The sequence below is a fragment of the Mya arenaria genome, chromosome 6 (genome assembly GCF_026914265.1).
Source record: "Mya arenaria isolate MELC-2E11 chromosome 6, ASM2691426v1".
In the NCBI taxonomy this organism is placed as follows: domain Eukaryota; kingdom Metazoa; phylum Mollusca; class Bivalvia; order Myida; family Myidae; genus Mya; species Mya arenaria.
The window spans coordinates 81833337-81847246 of record NC_069127.1 but is presented as its reverse complement, the minus strand read 5'-3'; positions in this window follow the sequence as shown (position 1 = coordinate 81847246).

Sequence of the window (13910 nt, the reverse complement as noted above, 5' to 3'; positions counted from 1 at the left end):
AAACGTGGATCTAAATTCGGTGTAAATGAGCTGCTTGGCATAATTAAACGCCCTCCGCTACGTTACTACAGCTGCCGACACTGCTTGCTGAGCTGCCCATGCTGGAGGCGCCTCCTTCCCTCCTCACCAAAGCACATATAATCTACGGAACTCGCGGAGTTCATGTTATCCAAGCTCGACAGCCTTCGTCTCCGGACTCCGCGCATAGTTCCCATAATAAACCTGTTCTCAATAAGCGGATTCTTTGATATTGTCGATGTACCTACTGTTTTGCGAAAGTTTTGCGCAGTGTTATTTGTGCGATAAAAAGTTTAGTTTGATACACGCTACTTATGTCAGTTTTCATCAGATATAAAGAGGTCAACCGACGTGGACTTTATTTTTACTCCTGTTTGCCTTCGATTTTTATCGAATTTATTTACAGTCTAACCTCAAATAATACTGTTGTTATAATTACTAGAAAAGATAATGCTTAAAATCCACGTAAATAACGTCTTTCAGACCTACTTTTGTTTTATTTCAGATGGGTGAAAACCCCTCCTGGACCAACCACAACCATTGCCCATATGTTTTATATTAGGGATGCAAACGAATATTCGAATATTCGAATATTCGATCGAACGTTTGGTATTCGAATGTCAAAATAGGTATTCGAATATTCGATGTTTTTGTTGAATTAATAAATTAATTAACTTTTTGCCTACAACTGTCATCTTCGTCTGTCTTGTTTTTACAACGATGGACCCCTAATGCCAGAGGTGTGAACTTGATGACACTATACACGCGTCATATCGGATATATCGCCGGGAACTATAAACAGTCCCCGTAATTTTACATTTACTGGTTGTTAAACAAGTGACATCAAACACATTCTAATTATTTTGGGTACATTTAAATGGCCATGCCAATTAGGGTTTAAGAGATCGGCCTTTATACCAATGTTTTGTCTTCACTGCTAATCAAGCTTGGCGATATTGCTAAAATCACCTTGATGATATGAAGGACATGTGCTAGTTATGTGCTTTAAACTGTTTACCAGGTTTTCGATATATCGCTCTTGCGTACAAATTAACTGTATGGTTTAACGTTTAAGGATATATGTCCTGTATTGTTGTACAATACATCAGTCAAAGTCGTTCTCTATAATTATAGATCGTAAACATCAATCCCAGAACGAGGATGCAAATCCGGGAAAATACGCAATTACCTGATCTTATTTTGCATTGTTTACAAAAATGAACGCAGAGGAATTGGTATAATTCGTTTTTTTTTATAAAGATATATCGCTTTTTCTTGGGATATATATCTTGAAAATAGGGAAATTCAGAGGCTAATTTGTGGAACAATAAGGGTCCGTCGCGTGTACCGTATACGACACAGAAGGGTAACAGGGCCCCGGCTATTACGTTAGTGAATACTAGTTTACTACAATTCTTAAAGGTTCATTTTGGTATTCGAATATTCGAATATTCGATCGAAAGAATTACCGAATATTCGAATATCAATTTTGCCATTCGTTTGCATCCCTATTTTATATCATCCATGATACGGGAAGTGAAACATACGACATGTTAAATTTGTTTATAAAATATTTTATAGATTGAAATACATTTTAGTAATGTATTAAAAAATGTTTTTTTGTTAAAAAAACAAAACTAATTTAGTAATTGATTATAAAACTTCAAAAATGACCATTACTTGGCTTCGTATTACATTTCAAAAATGGTCACAATATTATGCGCAAAGCCACATAGTTTAACGTTATTTTTGGCGTGAGTGAATCATCAAACAAATAAAGGAGGTCGGTATCCTGGCCCTGTACTGACAAATCAGAGTTTCTTAAACGGGATTGATTATTTCATGTGTTAAATCACAATCATGTGTTGTTTTTTAAACGAGAGAGTTTTGTTGTGTTTTGCAGTGACTAAAATAAATAAGGTCGGTATCCGGTCCCTGCCCTTTAGGTTTCTTTCACGAAACTGTTTGTACTTTAACCATATTCCCAGGTATCATGTGTTAAAAATACTTGATCATGTTTTTTGAAACGATATACAGTTTGTTGTGTTTTGCAGTTTATAAGAAATCGCGTTTGTTCTAAAGCGAGAAGGGCAGTAACAAACTGGGGACATTTTCTTCTTTTTACTTTATGTCATACCCCGTTACACGTTTATTCCCTGTTATTAACTCATATCCATACCTCATCACAATTTACAATACGATTCATAATACTTTACACTAGCCAATGTCAGGGGGTCCAACGTGTTTTGTGTTTGCCGAATTTTAAGTGAAAGAATTGTGTGAAGCGGAGTAAAATGGCGGTATTCGAAGATATTTTGGTGTTTTGTGAGGGTATTTTCACCTGGTAAGAAAGTGTTATCACGTTTCTCGCAATATAAATACGCCTACCCGGAGGCCAAACGTGTAAGCTTCTCTCAGTTTTTTAAATCTTTCTAGAGGCATTAACAAAAAGGTTATTGAATGTATAAGCTGAGCGATTAGTTGTTTACAAAGTGAAAATAGAAAATTGCGTGACTTGGAACTGTGTTTTTTATTCAAAGTGCACCTTTCTTGTACCTATTTTAGCTATTTTTCGTTGAATATTTGCATTTTTTTTTTATTTTCGACGGTAAGTGCACTTACATGGGCACTATACGGCCAATTGTCTATGTTTAAACACCTTTAATGTTGGGCGAGGAAGTATTATGCAGTTTTGTGTGATGCAGAATCAGAATTAGCGTGCGTTAATAGAGGTGTAATTTAGACACGGGCTGTAAGACATGTTATTATTTATAACAAAATGCAATTTTTTAGCCATTAAGAACAATTACATAATTCCCTCACTTAGAATTCAGCAAACACAAAACACGTTGGACCCCCTGCAATATTGTAACTACTAAACACTTCAATGCACGTAGTTTACCCCAACCATTGCTTTAACATTTTAAAAGCAGCTCGTCAGAACGACACTAACGAGACATTGTATGAGCTACATGTATAAGCTTTCTTCTCAATTCTGTCAATACATAATGTTTGTACTATTTATGTTGTATTGCTTTCATAAATAAATACTGTTTTAGCCAAAAACCGCTTGTATTTTTTAACAATATGAATGACGTTCTCTCTCTCTCTATGTCTCTGTGAAACTCTGAGCCATACTTTGTGTGCGTCTTTAACTTTGTGAATATTTTCAGTGACTAAATCTTTAACTTTGTAAACAATCTAAGTGACTTAATATAGTTGAACTAGAAAATTTAGTACTAGTATTATCGTTTATAAATTCAACTTGTTAATTTATTTATTTCTTTATTTTATTATCTTTTATCAATTTTATTATTATTTAATGAATTTATTAATTGCTGGAATAAACTTGGAAAAGTTTATAGTCTCGCTGCAAGTTCTTTTTTATTGGAGTAACTTATGTCACGTCGTTTTGCTGGTGGGTAAATCACAATGACATATGACCCAAAATTGTCGCATAAAACATACATAAACATGATCATACAGTTGAGCCATTTTCTCCAACATACCAGAATTGAGTTCGGTAAGAGTTATCCGTCGCGGACTTCTTTCGAGTCACAGTCGTTTTGATAGCACTGTTTGGGCTTGGGTAAATGGACATTTCCAGCGTCAATTTCGAGAAAAGAAAAGTCCCATTCTGCCTTACTCGCATGTCGATGCATGTAAGAAAAACTTATCCAATAGGATGGCTGCCAATCGGAACACCTCGGCCAATATCCAACAGGAATTGACCTCGGAAATAATACGGGTTATTAGAAAATAGTCCATCATGGCCGACCAAGGAGATGTTCAAACAGCCAATCGATATGTTAGATCAAAGTCAGAATGAGGGGCGAACAATTACCACTTATGTGTAGTGTTATTTTTATATTTGATATAAAAAAAAATTAAATATAAAATGGTGAAAAAAGTGCCCTAATGAGGATCTAAATGGAAATGTCATTGATTTTTAGTCGGTGGGGTAAGTCTGCTTCCATTTAACAGATGCTCAGATAGTAAATAATAATTTTGGAGCTCCAGTGATCAGTGGCAAATATTAAGAACACAAATACTGTATTTGATTCCTTTGAAATACAGATAAGTCTGAATCTGACTTTACTAAGATTGTTGGTAACAATCGGCTCAATTGAATGGCAAAATTGGATGCAGTTACTGTTCACTAATACAGCTCTCTAAATAAATAAGATCATCATGCTAGTGGTCTGACAAAATGGGTTCGAACACATTCACCAGCACACATTTCCTTCAAGGTTAAATCATAGAATATCAAGTGATGGTGATGCAGAAACATTGAAAAATGCTGACATTTTTGCTGTGCCCATAAATTGCAGACATTTAAATTTTAATCTTGTTGTTATTTACAGAGGGCAGTATGGTACCAGTGGTGTGGCCGACTCTGAATTTCTGGCTTGTTCGAAAGAAAAATGGCAGATGAGGTAATGGTTGTGCTATTTTCGAAATTCGGACAATAATGCAACAAACAAGTACCCTACTGGTTTTATCCAAAATGTACCTGCATGTTTGAACAATTAATCAACAAATAATGGCGGTATTATGATATCAACATTGTAGTGGAATTTCAACACAACACTTTAATTTTACATCAATTCTTTAATTTGGTCCAGGTGGTGGTTTACCATTTGGAAAATAAATGTCTTTCAGAATATTAAAACAAAGCATTAAAACTGCTCCATCACAGATTTCCACATCTTCTTGGTCATTTCACAAAAGCCTTTCAATTGATATCAAAGGAGTAAGGGAGGTGATTCTTTAAATTAAATGTACACACATATATGGCTTTAAGCAAAAGTGAAAAAAATGTTTTTTTCGGCACTTTTCCAAACAATTGCGATCTGTTCTATTATGCTTGACCTTATTTGACTGAATTGAAGGAATATATAAATACCAAATTCAGACCATTCTGAGACATTATTATTTTTTAAAAAATCGTAACTGTCACTCTATGAGTGACTGTCAGTAAAAGCCGGGGGTTTTCTGTGAGACTGTGATCTGATATTATGTCAGCAGTTTAATATCACTGATTTGTAGACATTTGCACAATAATTCACAATTGGCTCATTACAATAAAAAAGGTGTCAATACAGTAAATCTGTGAGGATGCAGCTTTAAATTGGTGTGACACTTAAGAGTTTGCACATACTGTTTCTATGTTATTGTACAGGCTTTAAAAATAATTGATCTACACATCTCATTCCTATTATTTCTGTTGTATTTTATGTTTTCTTTTTTAGGCTCTGAAGTGTTATCAAAAATGCCATTGTACTGAGGATTGACTTACAATACATGGACAACATGTAACACAACTTACTGCAATGCCAATCTGGAAGGGAAAATAAGTGCAAGATGGCATTGACAGACCAAATAAAAGAGAAATAATTCTTGGAAATGCCAATGTTTTGCTTTAGATCTGTTATGGTGAGTGTATGGTTAAGACTGTGACATTCGGTGATTTCATGAATGGGGGTTAAACAACAGAAAGATTGTGAAGTCTCCAAAAATAATCTATGCACTTAAAAGGGCTTGGCACAGAAATGAAATTTAAAAATGGGAGCAGAACCAAAATTATACTCAATATTACTGTGGATTGCATACAGATGGCCCCATTATTGCTTGGCTAATATTAAAAATAAAATTAAGGGACATGTTGATCAATACTGATAATAACTGGAATTATACTTGTTTGCATTTTATGGAGTCGGACATTAAAAAGAGTCATTATGTGTGAACAGTTATCTAAAGGCTTATTATTCAAAACAGGTTGTTTAGAATTATTGGAAAAAGGTCTGGTATACATTGCTGAAAAGCTTAGTAACCTGGCTGAATATTTTGATTTAGGCTTTTATTTACAAAAGTTCAATTAGGTATCTTGTCAGTTTCTGTTTTGGTTGTTTGTTTTTTTAATAAAAAATGACAATTTATTCAAAGATATTAAGACTAACAATTACAGATTAAGTCAAACATATTGTGAATGAAACTTTTAAATGAAAGGTTTATCCAGAGCTGCCTAGGAAGAACAGTGAACTCTATATGAAGCATGATCTGCCGTGAACAAAAACTATTTGAAGACAAGTCAAGTGCTGCCAACGTTTTGGCCGCACTCCCATGCACTTTGTATGGTATTTTACCCATTACACTAACTGAGTGGCTAATCACCACCCCACCCCAACTCCACAGAAGTGATTACAAAAAAAAATGTTCAGTTTGCAGTCCAAACCCAATAACGCTGAATCAAAGGCATGTATGACTATCAACTGATAAAGCTGACTGGGAGCCAAACTCACGCCAACCCAACCACAACCAACAGAGTTCTGCACAATGCAATCAATGTTTTTTTGCAGACTGGTAATGTTGTTTTAATTGCAAGGAAAGCTGAAAAAACGTACAAGCAAACTATGACCTAAAACTCACTTTTCATCGTACGCTGGTTGAGAAAATACTGACATTTACTCCATACATGCATTTAATCCGATGTATCGGTTCATGCATGCCATGAACTATGACCATTTCGTTTACTGTCGAGTACATTTTATGTGTGCTCACGATCTTTCTAGAGGAAACAGTGTGCTTCAGGTATACAAAATATATAAATATTCAAATGCGAACATTCTTTGACATAACAATAAATATTTTCTCTTAAACAAGCACCTTTAATTTAACAATATACATTTTCTTGTTGTTACAATGAGCCTTCTTTACGCGGATTGTAAACGGTGTTAATCGTTTGCGGCCGCGTCACACTTTCTTATGTCCCTACTACTATTAACGATGCCAATCTCGAAGCTTGCCGGAGATGGCCGAGTTGTTTGGATGGCTGCGATCGAGATTGACGTTTAGTTGTCGGAACTGGTCTTTTATAAACACTTTTTGTTTATGAAATTGTTCGACTGTCTTAGAAGACAGTTTGTTTCTTTATCTGCGCGTTAATGACCCCAACCGTTGCAGTTTTTTTTGTATTTCCGGAGATACACAAGCCACCAGTTTGTTCTCTTTGCCACGCTTAGTTGAGGCGGATGCCGACTTGTGTACTTGCTTTTTCATGGAGTCCAACGCCGAAACTGCAATCCGATCGCTAGCACACGCTTCTCGAGCAATCATATTCTCAAATAGTTTAATTGCTTTTCTTCGTGTTACATTTCAAAAATGGTCACAACAATGCGCAACGAAACATAATTTGACGTCAGTTATGGCGTGTATGAATCCCCGAACATAGACATAAGGTCGTTATCCGCCCAGTCAGGTTAGGACAACTACTCCCGGCGAGTTTTAAACGGGAATGTTTGTATCGTGTGCTCATAACACGAGCAAACTGTTGTAGGGAGAGACAGATTGTCGTGTTTTAAAGTTGATGGGGTAAGGTGTTTGTTCTTAAGCGAGAACAGCAGTAACAAACTGTGACCATGCCAAAATAATTATGTTTACAAGTACAGCAATGGACGTCGGTAATGGTACTACTTTTAAGACGTCGGAGTGTGTCTTTAGTTTGAGTTTTATGCATCGTTTTGCAGAAGCTTCAAACATAGATCAGAGTGGATCGAGAATATTCGACTCCAGCTTTATATACTAACTGACCTAACAACACCGATATCAAGCACGCCGAACTATTTAGATGATAGGATGCAATTGCTATTTCAATTTAATACTGATAGTCCAAGAGCTGGTGGGATTTTATCACAAGTTAATTGTTAATTTTGCGGCCCTGTTCTTAGTCCAATGTACATTAGACAAAACGTGATACTCCTAAATGAAAACGACCAAAGCTATAGTACGTCTTCTATTCATGTGTATTCCTGTGAGTGGCAAAAACAAAATATTCGAAAGCGTGGATCTAAATTCGGTGTAAATGAGCTGCTTGGCATATTTAAACGCCCTCCGTTACGTTGCTTCCGATGCCGACACTTTTCGCAGCTGCCCATGCTAGAGGCGTCTCCTTCCCTCCTCACCAAAGCACATTGAATCAAGGGAACTCGAGGAGTTCATGTTATCCTAGCTCGACAGCATTCGTCTCCGGACTCCGCGCATAGTTCCCATAATAAACCAGTTCTCAATAAGCTGATGCTTTGATATTGTCGATGTAGCTACTGTGTTGCTAATGCTTTGCGCAGTGTTATTTGTGGGATAAAAAGTTTAGTCTGATATACGCTACTTATGTCAGTTTTCATCAGATATAAAGAGGTTAACCGACGTGGACTTTGTTTTTATTCCTGTTCGCTTTCGATTGTATTTACAGTCTAACCTCAAATAACACTGTTGTTATACTTACTAAAAAAGGTAATGCTTAAAATCCCCGTAAATTACGTCTTTCAGACCTACTTTTGTTTAATTTTAGATGGGTGTAAACCCCTCCTGGATCAACCACAACCATTGCCCATATGTTTTATATCATCCATGATACGAGAAGTAAAACATACGAGCTATGTACAGATTTACATTGTACGTAGTATACATATATGTTAAATATGTTTACATGATATTTTATAGATTGAAATACATTTTAATAATGTATTGAAAAATGGTTTATTGTAAAAAACAAACTTATTTAGTAATAGATGATAAAACTTCAAATATGACCATTACTTGGCTTCGTATTACATTTCAAAAATGGCCACAATATTATGCGCAAAGCCACATAGTTTAACGTTATTTTTGGCGTGAGTGAATCATCAAACAAATAAAGGAGGTCGGTATCCTGGCCCTGTACTGACAAATCAGAGTTTCTTAAACGGAATTTTTATATCGTGTGTTAAATCACAATCATGTTGCTGTTTTTAAACGAGAGAGTTTTGTTGCGTTTTGCAGTGACTAAAATAAATAAGGTCGGTATCCGGTCCCTGCCCTTTAGGTTTCTTTAACGGAACTGTTTGTACCTTAACCATATTCCCAGGTATCATGTTTTAAAAACATGATCATGTTTTTTGAAACAATATATATACAGTTTGTTGCGTTTTGCAATTTATAAGGAATGGCGTTTGTTCTTAGCGAGAAGGGCAGTAAATATTTTTAGTGACTAAATCTTTAACTTTGTAAACAATCTAAGTGACTTAATATAGTTGAACTAGAAATTTAGTACTAGTATTATCGTTTATAAATTCAACTTGTTAATTTATTTATTTTCTTTATTTTATTATCTTTTATCAATTTTATTATTATTTAATTAATTTATTAATCGCTGGAATAAACTTGGAAAAGTTTATAGTCTCGCTGCAAGTTCTTTTTTATTGGAGTAACTTGATGTGGGTGACTTATGTCACGTCGTTTTGCTGGTGGGTAAATCACAGTTACATATGCCCCAAAATTGTCGTATAAAATATACATAAACATGATCATACAGTTGAGTCATTTTCTCCAACATACCAGAATTGGGTTCGGTAAGAGTTGTTCGGTGCGGACTTCTTTAGAGTCACAGTCGTTTTGGAATAGTATAATTGATTATTTCGAGAATAAGACGTCAATACCATTTCCGAGAGTACTCGCATGATTATATTTGGCATGAAAGAAAGACGGTAAGCAAATAAATAAGGTCGGTATCCGGTCCATATCCTCACAGGTCAGAGCTTCTTAAACGGAAACGTTATGTTAAAACTTGTTAAAAACACGACTTTTTTGTTGAAACCAGAGACAATTTGTTGTGATTTGTACTGAACTGTATTTGAACTGAGGACACACACAACTCCAAGTTTATTGCAATACAAATATAAAAAAACCCAGGCTTATAGCAAATACAACTTAAGCAAAGACATGAATTAAAGCGATATCAGCATGGTTATTTACATGACGGTAAAATAAAATGATCATGGATAAAAGGAAATATAATTACTTCTTTACTAAGTTATTTGCATACCAGATGTATAGGATCTGTCACGAGTCGTCATAAATACAAAAAAATACAATGACTTTGGCGAGCTTACTATCATATTTCTTGGACAAGTTGTGTTTCATATACGTTGATGAGTGTCAGATTATTTTATCATATGCTATTTCCAGTAAAACAAAGCCAAATAACGACCAACCTGTTTCACCTGCTTTTGTTGTGAACCGAAAACCACAAAGCTATGCCATTTCCCGCGCTACATTCATTGCAGAAATGTAGTAACCGAACTCTGTTAAAACCATATATGTTTCTGATCGTTTAAATTTTGTTTATAACTGGAATACATACTAAGAAGATATCAAGACAGACTTAAAACATAAACACTATTCTTTAAACGAAATTTGCTTTAGTTTATAGCATGATCATATCCGGTAAGAAGACGTCATAATTTGGTATATGTCCAGGGCGTCATTTCCTGTTTAAACACATTGAGTATCGAACATCTTTAACAATGTTTTAACGAAAACAATTCCACGCTTTCCTCTTAAGATGTAGATGGAAAATGTGCTACTGTATTCAAATAAATCTTCATCATTAATACAAACTGAGAAATAAACGTATGACTTGTTAAAATATTGCCAATTACGCAATTATTTTTGCTAATACATTGGCCACAAAAATGCGGAGTGATATATTTTCTGACAAACATAAATAGGGCAATGTTATGTTACACATGTGTAATATAGAAAAATACGAGATGGCTACTGGGCAGTTGCCTAATTCCGGATATGCCTAAAAAATCGGAAATCGTTAAAAAAGCGTTTCGGCGCTCGTGATTAATATAGAATGATCACAGTCAATGCAACATACCTCTTTAGCTAAAGAAACAACTCAAAAGTACAGCTTTGTGAGTATAATCACAGAATAAATACCTCTAAAATGTCGCTTTTCCAAATGTCAAAATTAAGTCACGTGCGAATGACGTCATACAGCGCGAGCTTTTATATTTAGGTTTTGCAGGATTATCTTTAAATACTAGAACTAATCGACAAAGTTTGTGACAAATCGTCAATCATCAAACACAATGCGTAAATACAAAGTAAATAAACTGCTGATACCAATGTGTTTGTGCTGTGCATCATTTGATATGAGAACGGAGCAAAATTGAAGCAGATCTTTACTTTTAAAATTTTGCAAATTCGGACAAATTAGTAGTTCGGATACGCCGAGAATACACATACGAATACTTCGGAGAAGTATAAAATTTATATACAGGTTAAACATTTGATACATGATTTTATTTAAAAAGCATTTAAATATTTGTATATTGACTTGATGATGTTTACTTTGTTTTGAAAAAATCCGAATATTTAGGCACTGAATGCATGCTTTTGGACGTCGTTTATATCCTCATTTCGTACTAAATATTATATTATAATTATTTCGATTATTCTTTTTCCATTTTGGTTGATACAGGACCCACCATTTTTATATTAAAATTTCATGCACTTATGTTAAGTAAGTGGGACAATATTTTAAGAAAACTTCAAAATTTATCCGGAATTAGGCAGCTGCCCAGTATATTAAACCGAAAACAACAACGTTTAGCATGTGATAAACTCTTTTACAAATTATTCAGAGATGTTTTGGATTTTTCAGTTTATAAATTTACAATTTTTCGCTTAGTTAATTAGGTTTCGCTTTCGAGCTAGTTTAACTTCAAAAAGTGTGTGGGCATCGTTATGGATAATTCGCCCCCGTATACACTATAGGTCGACCTTCTACGTATTATTAAAGAAGGATGCTAAAGCTGTAATAGAATCTTGTGTAAAAATAAATACAATTTGTCGTGCAGACTCATTTGGCCAATGTATACATATTTAAAAAATAGCACACACCACTGCGTGTCATATGACATTATAAGGACCGGCCAGTCAGCTACCTTAGGGGACTGACTGGCGGATCCTTATATATTATCATGCAATATTGCCCGGAATTGTGTATTACATTTCTTATATTATACCGAGAATTTTATATTACCATTCAAACATTTCAAAGCGCCTTTGATATGTTTTATTGTAGAGAGCAGCTCATGATAACTTTTTATCCGCTGTTGTGAAAATTTCAAGCCTCAAGCCTCATTCACCAGTTTTATGACGTCAGCGGTCCATATTATAAGTTACGGAGTTAGTAGTTTAGTAGGTGACCCGATATGGGATATACGGGGCAAAGGAAACCATATCGGGTGAGAGCGAAGTTTCCTGAGTGCGATAACCACTGTGCTAACCGGACGACCTAATTTGACGATTCTAGGGCGGGGATTCTTTGACTTTTCAATGTTGCCCAATCTGTGTGCCCTGTCAAATAACAAGCTGGTGGTGTCAAGACCAGTGAACCTTTGGTTAACGTATTTTACTAAATTCATGCATTCGCAATCCTCTCTCTGTTCATAGGTTGCTGAGACCGGACCACTTTCGGTCAAGGGGTGGTTCCATCCTTCGCTGCTTTTGTTGTTGCTGGCGCTGTGTTTTCTAGGATGCCCTAGAGTATTATAAGTATCTTCCACGGCCGAGAGTGTAAGGTTCATCCCAACCCGAGCGTAGGGTGTTTTGCGGAAGCAAGGTTTACCGAGTTTCCACAGAACGCTGCGCGAGGGCTTGGATGCGCGAGGGTTTGGATGAACCTTTCTCCCACCCCAGATAAGTAGATCCAATAATTTAACCATGCTAGAAATTCTTATCTTGCCCACGGGCGAAGATAAAATGCCCGTATGGAACTCCTTTTAAATGGTCACCACATTGTAATTACCTCCCTTGTTGAAGACGGTCGTCTGTAGCATCATGGAAGTCTTGTGGCAATATTTAGAACGCTAATTTAATTATTTCTCGCTTCAAATGTCATCATAAAACAGTTTTCACGCACCTTTCAAGAAATAATGCTTCACTCTCCTTAGAACTATTTAAAGACCGATTTGACTATTAACATAATTGAATCACTGCGCGCATATCCATGACAACCACGAACTATCGCATATCCATACGCAATTATTTTCACTAAGCACAAAAGAGTTCCAGCAAAAAATACATTTTTACTTAGTTTTGTCTAACTGAGGTGGGAGAAAAAGCATCTACCATAGCCGCTCGTGTAAGATAGGTTCATCCCGACCCTCGCGCAGGGTGTTTTGTGGAAACTCGGGTCGGAACGAACCTATCCTACCTCGGCCATGGAAGATACTTATAATCTTACACGAGCGGCTGTGGTAGATGCTTTTTTCTCCTACCTCAGTTAAAGAATATAAAGTAAAAATGTATTTTTATTTCGCTGGAACTCTTTTGTGCATAGTGAAAATAATGTGCGCATATATATATATATATATATATATATATATATATATATATATATATATATATATATATATATATATATATATATATATATATATATATATATATATATGCTATTTCGTGCATGGTTGTCATTGATATGCACGCAGTGATTCAGATTATGTAAATAGTCAACTCGTTCTTCAAATAGTTCTGAGGAGAGTGCAGCATCATTTCTTGAATGTAGCGTGCAAACTTTTTATGGTGTCATTTGAAGCGAGAAATAATTAATTAGGCTTTTAAATATTGCCGCTGGACAAAGTTTTCATGATTCTACAGACGACGGTCTTCAACGAGGGCGGTAATTGTGTGATGGCAATAAAAAAGGAGTTCCATACGGTTACTTATGTTATCTTTGCAAGTGCTTAATTTGAACATTGGCGAAACTGACGGAACTTGCTTGTTGCTTATCACTTGTCTTTATTGATTTGATGTCTTCGATGATACTTACAGCCAAAGGCGGTGTTTGAGCACTAGTATTACATCTTCATTAGCTAGAAAAGGTACTTGATGTTGATTTCATATACTGAATACCAAAAGCTGGGAAACTAATGTTATTCAAGTTGCTAAGTATTGGTGTATATTAGCGTAACATTTCGGAACCGCTTGCTATTGGAAATGACTTTTTGCACGTGTGTTCTCTAAGTACATGTACATGCTTACACTTGAGAACTTATTTT